The sequence below is a fragment of the Bos grunniens genome, chromosome 9, assembly GCF_055505025.1.
Source record: "Bos grunniens cultivar Pamir isolate PY7600 chromosome 9, Bosgru_T2T1.0, whole genome shotgun sequence".
Lineage (NCBI taxonomy): Eukaryota > Metazoa > Chordata > Mammalia > Artiodactyla > Bovidae > Bos > Bos grunniens.
Window position 1 is genome coordinate 19,624,299 of NC_141173.1, and position 12,738 is coordinate 19,637,036.

General features: G+C 39.4%; 1 long non-coding RNA gene across 2 annotated transcripts in view; it reads left to right on the plus strand.

The window, feature by feature from the left end:
* Positions 1-920: 920 nt before the first annotated feature.
* The window catches only part of LOC147365646 (uncharacterized), a 40,596-nt gene continuing 28,778 nt past the window's right edge, over positions 921-12,738 (plus strand). For both annotated transcript variants that reach the window (XR_015132621.1, XR_015132622.1), the window contains exons 1-2: positions 921-1,066; positions 1,447-1,560. This is a non-coding gene — a long non-coding RNA (uncharacterized LOC147365646). The remainder of the gene's footprint in view (positions 1,067-1,446; positions 1,561-12,738) is intronic.

Below are 12,738 nucleotides of genomic sequence, written 5' to 3' on the forward strand. Positions count from 1 at the left end.
TAAAATTCACTTTTATATTACTGTTATAAATATTATCACCAATCATAGGAGACATACCAGAGTACCCCAGCCTTTATTGCAAGGCATTGTATCATAAATATGGAGACATACTTCAGCTCCTTGAAATGGATACTTTGTCTAATCTGTACTTTGTGTCACACTATGTTTATTTAATGTTGCATAAATGATGCACTATAATATTCTGAGTAATTCTTTGCCTCATTCTACTTCTGCTATCAAATAATTTTTTAAAATAATTATTTATTATGTTCTCTGGAAATGAAACAATTCTAGTATAAATAATACATCAAAAATTGCAACAGACACCCTCCAGTATCAGTTTTCAGAAATTTTAGTATTTACTGATTTATTCGGCCATTTAAACATTTATTGAAAGCCTTCTACATGCCAGGTACCACTATGCAAGTTTCTGCTGTGCTGTGCTTAGTCTCTCAGTCTTCTCCAACTCTTTGTGACCCCATGGACTGTAGCCCACCAGGCTCCTCTGCCATGGAATTCTCCAGGCAAGAATACTGGAGTGGGTAGCCATTCCCTTCTCCAGGGGATCTTCCCGACCCAGGGATCAAACTCAGGTCTCCCACATTGCAGGCAGATTTTTTTACTGTCTGAGCCACCAGGGAAGCCCAAGAATACTGGAGTGGGTAGCCTACACCTTCTCCAGGGATCTTCCTGATCCAGGAATCAAACCAGGATCTCCTACATTGCAGGCAGATTCCTTACCAGCTGAGCTACCAGGGAAGCCCATGCAAGTTTCTGAGTACAGGGTAAATAAAATATGATTATTCATAGTTTAGATGGAAGGTCAAGAAATCATGCAAATGATTACAATACACAATGATACAGGTTGAAATAGAGTTATTCATAAACTGCAGAGATGAGAGCCTTCTTTCTCTTTACAGGACTTAGGGAGACCTATGAAAAGAAGATTTGAACTGGCTCTGAAAAATGAACAGGGCTACTCTAGAAGCAAGAGATGTAGAAAGCACGTTCCAGGAAGAAGCATCTGTATGCGTGGATGGTGGAATCGCACAGGAGAGACAAGGAGGTCTGTGAATGCAGGGGCACGTGGGTGACATCAGGCAGTGCAGTGCGGCTGAAATGCTGGGAATACAAAGGAGAAGGCATGCAGGTATAATGGTGGGTGGGCACTTTTCAAGATGGTTTAGACTTGGCACTACTTGTGATAGGGACAAAAGATTCAGCAAAATGAGACAGATGGATAAACACAAAAGATGAAAGAAACAGTTCTCCATGGTTCTCATATTAGTTTCAGATTTTTCCTTTCTGTGCACAAGGAAGGCTACCTTTCCAGTTCCTTTGCTTTTAGGCAAGCTCAGACGAATTGTCAGGCCGATATATTGTAAACAGAAGTTTAATGTGTTACTTCTGGGCTGGCAGTGAAAAACCCCTGTGTTATTCTTCCAGTGTCTCTCTTCCCCTGTCATGGAAACCCAGGGGGCCGTCTGTTGACATGAGGAACCACAAGATTATGGCTGCCTGAATTCAAGAGTCACCATATCAACGACAATTGCCCTAAAGGTAACCCAGACCCACAGTAGGTTTGGTGGACAGAATACATTTAAAAAAATGTTTTTATCAAGTCATTGAGTTTAGGGGTTTTGTCACTGCAGCATAGTACAGTTGATCCTGACCGAAACACAAATTTAAAAGTTAGTGTTTAATGAGCATATAATTTAAAGGAGTCAGAGAATGGATTCAAGGTTATAAGTTAAGAGAAATGGAGAGAAATGGAGCTACTTCTTCCTCTGAAACATGTAGGAAAGTTTAGTGGGGCGGGGGGCACAAAGTGTAGAATGATTTTGAGGTCGCAAAGGAGAAGTTAAAACAGTTTATTCATAATGGCCACTACATTCCTATGATATTTGAAATTAAGTCTTCTGCTGAGGAGGTGAGTGGCAAGACTGAGGGAAATAAAATGATTGAGCAGTTGCTGAGGGGACAGTTACTCTACAGAATAGGAAAGAGAATCAGGCAGATAGAAGGGAAAGAATTGCAGAGCAGAGGAAGTGCTCAACTGGGTCTGTGGCTTTTGCATTTATAGCGAGGAGTCAGCCAACATGCGTTTGTCGTTTCATACAGCAATGATTGATTGCCAACTTGAGAGTAAAAACAAGCAATTAAGCTTATACGAGGGCTTGGGAAAAAAGTTATGGTATGAAGAAGAGATCTTTAAAAAACTAGGGAGGCTTGAGAAAGTAAAGTTGAAGTGAATGACAACAGCACTGGAGGCAAACAGGAAGGAAGAAAGTGAAGTCAGAAGGAGGCTGATAGAGCAAAGGATTCTTAAAAAAAAAAAATCTGGACATTTAGTAGGTTAAAGGGAAAGTTAATCTGGACTATCGGTATAGAACTGGGTAAAAGACATGAAGTTATTATAGAGATGGTAGTGTAATATAATGGCTAAGAGAAAGTTGTTTGGGACTCAATAGCTGCTCTGTCCTTTACTAGGGATATATGATATTAACCAAGTTAGCCACGTTTTTTTCCTGTGCCTCAGTCTCCTCATAGCACATTTTAAGCTCCACTGAAGGATTTTTGTTATAACTGAATGAGCCAATATACATAAAGCTCTTAGAGTAGTGCTTGGCATAAAGTACTCTATAAGTGTGAAAGTGAAGTCGCTCAGTCGTGTCTGACTCTTTGCAACCCCATGGACTGTACCCTATCAGGCTCCTCTGTCCATGGGATTTTCCAGGCAAGAGTGCTGGAGTGGGGTGCCATTGCCTTCTCCAGGGTATCTTTCCGACCCAGGAATCGAACCCGGGTCCCCCGCATTGCAGGAAGACGCTTTACCATCTGAGCCACCAGGGAAGCCCCTGTTATTAATATAGTGGTAGAAATTATGCTGAAGAAGGAAATGGCAACCCACTCCAGTATTCTTGCCTGGAAAATCCCATGGACAGAGAAGCCTGGAGGGCTGCAGTCCTTGGGGTCGCAAAGGGTTGGACACGACTGAGCGACTAACACACACGGAAATTATGCAGCCATGGAAATGGGTATTGAGGTGTAAGGAGATGAGCACTGTGGATAGAAATGGGGTTAAGAAATTGAAGAAAGAGAGACTTGGTGAATGTAAGCACTGTGTGTTCTCAAGATGCTGAGGAGACACAAAGAAGATTGTGAGCTAGTGTGACGTCCGTCCTCGGTTGATGCCGTGACATCATAAGATAATGACCGTGAGGGGAGGAGAATGGCAAACTGTGGCATGACCTTCAAGACTTTTAACTTAGTAGTTTAGGAATACTGTCCACCCCTATAACTTGTTGCTGAGACAGAGAGCAAAAGAGAATGACAACCTCTGCTTTCAAGAGTTTTCAGAACCTTTGCTGCAGAGGGTGTGGAGAAAAGGCAACACTCCTACACTGTTGATGGGAAGATAAAAATTGGTGCAGCCACCGTGGTGAATAGGACAGAGGTTCCTTAAAAAACTAAAACTAGAGTTACTGTATGATCCAGAAATTCCACTCCTGGGCATCTATTTAGAGAAAACTCTAATTCAAAAAGATGCATGCACCCCAATGATCATTGCAGCACTATTTACAACAGTCATGGAAATGACCTAAGTGTCCACCGACAGAGGAATGCAAAAAGAAGATGTGGTACACACACACAAGGAAATATTTGTTGTTGTTGTTGTTGTTTAGTCACCAAGTTGTGTCCAAGTCTTTGGGACCCCAAACTCACCCATAAAAAGGAAAGAAATAATGCCATTGCAGCAACATGGATGGAAGTAGAGATTATCATATGAAGTAAGTCACGTAGAGACAAGCACCATATGATATTGCTTATATGTGGAATCTAAGAAGATGATATAAATGAACTTATTTACAAAACAGAAATAGATTCACAGACGTAGAAAAGAAATTTATGGTTACCAAAGAGGAAAGGTCGGGGAAGGGATAAATTAGGAGTCTGGAATTAAAATATATATATTATGTATAAAATAGGTAACCAATAAGGACCTACTGTATAGCACAGGGAACTATATTCAATATCTTGTAGTAACCTGTATTAGAAAAGGGTCTGAAAAAGAATATGTGTATATATGAATATGAAAAAAAAAGTTTTCAGGAACTTTTATCAAGTAAAAGCCAAGTTTTGGACTTCCCTGGCTTTCCAGTGGTTAGGACTCTACACTTCCGCTGCAGAGGGCACAGGTTCCATCCCTGGCCAGGGAACTTAGGTCCCACCTGCTACACAGCTCAGGCAAAACAAAACAAAACAAAAAAAACGAAAAGAGAAAGAAAAAGCCACGTTTTAGTTAATGCAGTGAGGAGGAAAAGAAAATGAAGGGAAATGAAGCAAATTCTGTGGATATTCATGAATGAAGAGTTGCAAAGTCATATGGGAAAAGTTTTTTTTTTTTTCTCAGCAGAATCATTAAGTGCACACTTCGGAGGAAGAAAACGTAAGAAGTTTTCTGAGGAGAAATGGAAGAATACACACCCTGAGCCATTATCATGGGCTAAGAGATGGGGGTTAAGTTACTTTGGGTTTTCATATAACTTAACACATCCATTTTCTTTTCTACGTCGACCATCTGTACTGTCATTAGAGTGTACGACTGAGCGACTTCACTTTCACCTTTCACTTTCCTGCATTGGAGAAGGAAATGGCAACCCACTCCAGTGTTCTTGCCTGGAGAATCCCAGGGACGGGGGAGCCTGGTGGGCTGCCGTCTATGGGGTCGCACAGAGTCGGACACGACTGAAGTGACTTAGCAGCAGCAGCAGTAGCATTCTCAGGTGTAACCTAGAGCTCACCGTCGTGCTCTTTTATCATGTAAGTTAAACGTAAGTACATTTATCACATTTAAAATATTTGAAGAATAAGTAGTTTCAACGTTGTTTAAACCATTCCAAATCATAGAAAATTATACTAAGCTTGTTAATATATTTTATGAACCTGGCATAATGTTAACAGTAAAGGTCAGATCAGATCAGATCAGATCAGTCGCTCAGTCGTGTCTGACTCTTTGCTACCCCATGAATCGCAGCACGCCAGGCCTCCCTGTCCATCACCAACTCCTGGAGTTCACTCAGACTCACGTCCATCGAGTCAGTGATGCCATCCAGCCATCTCATCCTCTGTCGTCCCCTTCTCCTCCTGCCCCCAATCCCTCCCAGCATCAGAGTCTTTTCCAATGAGTCAACTCTTTGCATGAGGTGGCCAAAGTACTGGAGTTTCAGCTTTAGCATCATTCCTTCCAAAGAAATCACAGGGCTGATCTCCTTCAGAATGGACTGGTTGGATCTCCTTGCAGTCCAAGGGACTCTCAAGAGTCTTCTCCAACACCACAGTTCAAAAGCATCAATTCTTCAGTGCTCAGCCTTCTTCACAGTCCAACTCTCACATCCATACATGACCACAGGAAAAACCATAGCCTTGACTAGACGGACCTTCGTTGGCAAAGTAATGTCTCTGCTTTTGAATATGCTATCTAGGCTGGTCATAACTTTCCTTCCAAAGAGTAAGCGTCTTTTAATTTCATGGCTGCAGTCACCATCTGTAGTGATTTTGGAGCCTAGAAAAATAAAGTCTGACACTGTTTCCACTGTTTCCCCATCTATTTGCCATGAAGTGATGGGACCGGATGCCATGATCTTCGTTTTCTGAATATTGAGCTTTAAGCCAACTTTTTCACTCTCCACTTTCACTTTCATCAAGAGGCTTTTGAGTTCCTCTTCACTTTCTGCCATAAGGGTGGTGTCACTTAAGAATACAGATGCAAAATTATTAATAAAAAACTAGCAAATAAAGTCCAGTAGTGTGTCAGTGATGAGCTAGTACTGCCAAGATGAAAAGATAGTTTCCTGTCAGGAACTCTTTCAGTAAGAGAGTTCTTAAAATAACATAACTTCCATCTGAGACATCAATGAAGCCCATTACACCAGTATATTAATGGATTAAAATGATTCAAATAGATGCTGAAAAGGCATTAGGTTAAAATCAGTAGTCATTTCTACTAAAACTCCAATCAAAATAGAAATAAAAGAAAATCACCTAAATATGATAAATGCTACTTATATAAAACCAATTTCTATCTATTTTAAAACTATTATAAGGGAATTTGGTAACAAACCTGTAGACACAATATTTCAAAAGCAATAGTGGTTCTTTACTAGAAATAATCAGATAGAATTAGAAATGGAAAAAGAAGCCATGTACAATAATACAACATTTTTAAAATATTTTGAAATAAATTTAATAAGAAAGCTACAAAGCCTATTAAAAAGAACCATAGAATTTTATTAAAGGGCTGTATCAAGGCTGAACAAATGGAAAAACATACCTGGTTCTTGCAAGGGAAGATTTAATTTTACAAATATGTCAATTCTGCCCATATTGTGACATATTTAATGAATTTTCAATTAAAATCTCTATGGTCTTAGAAAATTGAATTATCTTACATTTTATATGGAAGAATAAATGTCCATGAGAAGCTAAGAAATGTACAAACATGAAAAATGATGATGAGATTCCTTGCCAGATATTAAAATGTTATAAAGTCAGCATAATCAAAAGTGTTGGTTATTAGCATAGGGACAGACTAACTGATTAGCAGAACAAAACAAAAATTGCAGAATATATAGGAGCACCGCATAGGAAAAGGGTGGTATTTCACTTCAATGGGGAGAGAATGGTTTAGCAAATGAGCACACTTTATGTTAGTAAGCAGAATAATTAGATATTCATTTGAAAAAAATTACAGTTGGATCACTACCTCACATGATACATAAAAACACTGCATTAGTTTTTTTTCTTCTCATCAAAGCTTTATTTACTCTTATATGTCAATAGTTCTCAGAATTTTATGCCCACTTCTTACCTGAGCTTCAGGCATACCTATTCAAGTGCCCATTTCACATTTTCACTAACATACCAAGTCCATATGTCCAAAAACATATGCTATCCATCAACCACTCCTGAAACAGGCATGCTCATGGTTAGTGCTTGGGTGCTACCATCCAAATTTTTACATTAAATTCCTCAATGGGTGGGTATAATATCCACCATGGGTCAATCCCTGGTTCAGGAAAATCCCAGATGCCACGGAACAGCTAAGCCATGTGTCCAAACTACTGAAGCCTCTGCTCCAGAACAAGAGAAGACATCACAATGAGAAGCCCAGGCACTGTACCTGGAGAGGAGCCCCTGTTCTCTGCAAATACAGAAAAGCCTGTGCAGCAATGAAGACCCAGCACAGCCAAAAATAAAAATAAATGAATACTTTTTAAAAAGTATCCTCAACAATTATTTCTCCCACTTGACCACATTTCCAATCACTAAATCCTTTTGATTTTGCCTATTGTTAATAAGATCCCTCAAACCAATTCATGTCTTTTCATCTCTTTAACCATTTTCTTAGACAGATAGAAGATATTTTAATTTGATCACTGCATTTACCTCATAAGTAGTATTTCTATTTCCAGCTGTGTACTCTCCAACTCATTTGTAAAAAAGAAAGAAAGAAAGAAAAATGCCATCCTTCTTAAAGAAACTGTATATGGAATATATAAAGAAATTTCAAAACTAATCAATAAGAAAATGAACAACCTAATCTAAAAAGGGTGCACAATCTGAACACTGCACAATACAAGATACAAGGCTGGCAAATAAGCATATGAAAGATGGTTGATATTACAATTCATCAGAAAGATTCAAATCAAAATCACAATCACATGTCACAACATACCCACTAGAATAAAGATAAAATATCTGATAAACATCTAGTGTTTACAAGAATGAGAAACAACCGTAATTCTTATGTCTTCCTATGGGAATGCAAAATGACACAGATACCAACTTCTGAAAGCAGATTTGCAGTATTTCATAAGATTAATAGTATATTTATCATAGAATCTAGCAATCCCACTTCTATGTATTTTTCTAAGTGAAATATGTCCACACGTGAACATACATCAGTGTTCACAGAAGCATTATTTTATAATAGCCACATCCACTGAAAGATGAATAAAGACACTGTGATTTATTCATACTATGGAAAACTCTTCATCATTAAAAAGAATGAAACATGAATACAGCAACAACATGGATGAATCTCAAAAACATTATAAGCAAGAACAGTCAAATGCTAAATGTTACATACTGTGTGCTTCTATCAATATTTTTATAAAGTTCAAGCAAGGTCAAAGTTATAATGATACTGTATAGATCCTTGATTTCTTGAGCTTGAGGGTGAGAGTGGATATATTAGTTTGCCAGGGTTGCCATAGTGAAGTACCACAGACTGGGAAGTTTAAACAGAAGAAATTATTTTCTCACAGTTCTGGAGGCTAGAAGTCCGAGATCAAGCCATCTTTGGCAGGGTTGATGTGATAGAACAGGGCTCCCCAATCTCTGGGATCTAATGCCTGATGATCTGAGGTGGGGCTGATGTAATAATAATAGAAATAAAATATACAATAAAAGTACTGTCCTTGAATCATCCTGAAACCACCCCCCACATACCAGTCTGTGGAAAACCCTTCCATGAAACTGGTCCCTGGCACAAAAAAGGTTGGGGACCGCTGTGACAGAACATGTAAAGACATTGCATTAGTCATAAAAGTTTAAAAAATTTTTTAATAAACAAAGGTTTAAAAAGATTAAAATATAGACCATATATATATGTATGTCCATAGATATATGTACATGAGTTCAGTTCAGTTGCTCAGTCCTGACTCTGCGATGCCATGGACTGAAGCACACCAGGCTTCCTTGTCCATCACCAACTCCAGGAGCTTGCTCCAACTCACATCCATTGAGTTGGTGACGCCATCCAACCATCTTATCCTCTGCCACCTCCTTCTCCTCCTGCCTTCAGTCTTTCTCAGCATCAAGGTCTTTTCCAATGAGTCAGTTCACATCAAGTGGCCAAAGTACTGGAGCTTCAGCATCAGTCTTTCCAGTGAATATTCAGGACTGATTTCCTTTAGTACTGACCGGTTTGATCTCCTTGCTGCCCAAGGGACTCTCAAGAGTCTTTTCCAACACCACAGTTGGAAAGTATCAATTCTTCAGCGCTCAACTTTCTTTATGGTCCAATTCTTACATCCATACATGACTACTGGAAAAACCATAGCTTTGACTAGATGGACCTTTGTTGGCAAAGTAATGTTGCTGCTTTTTTAATATGCTGTCTAGGTTTGTCATAGCTTTCCTTCCAAGGAGCAAGCATCTTTTAACTTCATGGCTGTAGTCACCATCTGCAGTGATTTTGGAACCCAAGAAAATAAAGTCTGTCACTGTTTCCATTGTTTCCCCATCTATTTGGCCATGAAGTGATGAGTCAGATGCCACGATCTCAGTTTTTTGAATGTCGAGTTTTAAACCAGCTTTTTCACTCTCCTCTTTCACTTTCATCAAGAGGCTCTTTAGTTCCTCTTTGCTTTCTGCCATAGGGGTGGTGTCATCTGCATATGAGGTTATTGATCTTTCCCCCCGCAATCTTGATTCCAGCTTGTTCTTCATCCATTCCAGCATTTCACACGATGTACTCTGCATAGAAGTTAAATAAGCAATGTGACAATATACAGCCTCGACATACTCCTTTCCTAATTTGAAACCAGTCTGTTGTTCCATGTCCGGTTCTAACTGTTGTTTCGTGACCTGCATACAGATTTCTCAGGAGGCAGGTAAGGTGATCTGGTATTCCTGTCTTTTTAAGAATTTCCCACAGTTTGTTGTGATCCACACAGTCAAAGGCTTTAGCATAGTCAATGAAGCAGAAGTAGATGTTTTTTATACATATATATGTCAGGGCTTCCCAGGTGGCACTAGTGGTAAAGAACCTGCCTGCCAACACAGGAGACATGAGAGACATGGGTTCAGTCCTTGGGTTGGCAAAATCCCCTGAGGAGGGCATGGCAACCCACTTGTGTTCTTGCCTGGAAAATCCCATGGACAGAGGAGCCTGGTGGGCTATAGTCCATGGGGTTGCAAAGACTCAGACATGACTGAAGCAGCTTAGCTCGCTTGCTCAGTCATATATACATATACATATTGTCTTCATATATACATATATGTCTTCATATTACATATTGAAGACACTTTTAAAAGTTAATTAGTAAGCCAGAAATTATTAAGAAAATACAGGATTGACCTTACATAAATATTAAACTTTTTCTTAGGGCATATTATATCTTTGTTAGTTAGGATGCATTCAGCTTCAAGTTTCGAAAAATTCAAGTCATACAAGCAATAAGGGAATTTATAGGCTCACATGCTGGGAAGTCCAGAGTTATAGTGCCTCAACTCAGTGTCTTCCTCAGAATCATTTTCTGTGATTCTCCTATCCTTGCCTTCTTTTTTTCCATTGGCTTTCTAGAGGCCGGTATTATGGTGGCTACAGCAGTTTTTCTAAAAGTGTCATCTATACTTGACAATGGCTGGGAGAAAAAGTGTCGATTTTTTTCCTATTGTCCATGCTTACAGTAAAGAAAAAAACCACAGCAAGTTTCTTCTTACACTTCATTGGACCCAGCTGGCCACCTTTCTGAGTCCCTGTGGGGAGGGAAATGAATTCATGGGCTTAGGCCTAGGTGTGTGTGCATAAAAGGATTGTCACAAAATTTGGTTTTCTCAGTGTGCAGGATTTTGTGTAATTTTTAATTTCTTCTTTAGTATCAGATTGAATTTTAGAAGTAAACATATATTATTACTTCAATCAGAAAAAAATGATAAAGCTATTTTTTTGTGGAAAAAATGTATCTCATAATAACAGCTGGAGAGAGTATGGATCTACACAGATTTTTTTTTTTTTTAATCATTTCATTTCCATCTTTGTCCTGGCAGGAAGTCTTTTTTTAAAATGGAATCTTCCTTAAAAGGGAAAGTGAAAGCTGCTCAGTCGTGTCCGACTCTTTGAGACACCATGAACTATAGCCTGCCAGGCTCCTCTGTCCATGGGATTCTCCAGGCAAAAACACTGGAGTGGATTGCCATTCCTCTCTCCAGGGGATCTTCCCAACCCAGGGATCGAACCAGAGTCTCCTGCATTGCAGGCAGATTCTTAACCCTCTGAACTACCAAGGAAGGCCCTAAATATATATAGCATTATTATTTTTTAATCTTAGTTTGGCCACATCTCTCGGCACGTGGGATCTTAGTTCCCTGGCCAGGGATTTAACCTGCACCCTCTATAGTGGAAGCGAAGAGTCTTAACCACTGGGCCACGAGGGATGGCCCCCAAAACATTATGTATGTATGTATGTATGAGAAAAAGTCAGCAATGAGTTTACTTAGGTTTCTTAAACATTAACAGTTCAATTAACATTTACTTCTCATCAAACTTCTCTACTTAGTTGAAACAACAGTAGAGTGGACAGACAGGCTTGAATTATATTTCTATGATTACACTTGTTTTATGCCCTTGAAACAATGAAAAGTTACGCCCCTCTCATCTAAGAAGAGGAAACACACTAATTCCTTTTGATCTGATCCTTCCAAGAGCGACGATGAACCAGTTCCTGCCCAAGTCTCAGGATTTCAGCAGTGGGTGCGGGCGGGGTGTCCCCTGACTGCTTCAGTCTGATCATCTCGGCTCACCAGTTGTTTTTACTCGGCCTCTTCTGCCCCAGGAAATGCCACCAGCGCCATCAGGCAGGGTGGGCTATTTTTAGCACTGGGCCTGCCTGGGGAAACTGGAGAACTGGAACACTCACTGACAAGGAAGTGGAAGAGAGCAAAGGCTTAAGAGAGAAAGATGAGATGCTTTATCTTTTCCTCCTGTGATTTTATTTGGCAGCTAGTCATCCAGTTAGCGAGGTCTAGGAGATAACAAAGAGCTAAAGTGCTGAGTAGCGAGATGGCTGGGGGAAGGGAAGACAGTACGCTGAGGGAAGGAGTGCGGGGCATTTTTATGTGGAAAGAAAGTAAAGCTGTGGAATTGAGTTACTTAAACACAGAGGGAAAGTTACGGGCACAGAAGTTGTTTTGCGAGAAGTCAGTCAAGACCTGAAGTGAAAATCTTTGAATTTTCTTTTCAAAAAAAGTTTTGAAAAGAGTGGCTAAAAAAAAAAATCAGCTATGACTTATGATAACTTTGTAGCCATGCAAATTTAGGCAAATTACTTAAACCTCTCTGAGGACTCAGGGTTTTTTAATTTGTAAAATATGGGTATTAGCTACCTACCTCAGAGGGTTGTGAGCCTTCAAAGTGAGCCAAATGTATGTAAAGCACTCAGCGTGGTGCCTAGAATATAGGAACCACTTAAAAAGGTGACAATGATTATTACTTTGCTTTAATTTCCATGTTCTGAAAAAAATAGCTCTATGTTCATAAAGAGGCAAAAAAAAAAAAACAAAAAAAACCCATGTGGCAAAGGAGACATTCCCCTGTCCTTGTACACATGTACTTACACATAGGGAAACAAATTACAGATGCATTCTGGTAGCATAATCCATCCAGAATGAGGCAATGCTTAGGACAGTTATTATACTACATCACTTGAACACTGTCCACCTCTGTTTTGTAGTTTTTTAGCAACGAGGGAAAACCTGAACAATCACGAACATGGATGTAGTATGTATAAGTGTAGTATGAATTTGAGGACAAACCAAAGCAAATCAATGTGTCTCCTTTAGACACTCTGTGCTAACTAAATGTAATAGATCCCAGGGGCAAGATTAAACAGAAGATGGTAAAAGCATCAATATTAACACAGTTGAGGAATAAGAAAAAGCAATGTAGTG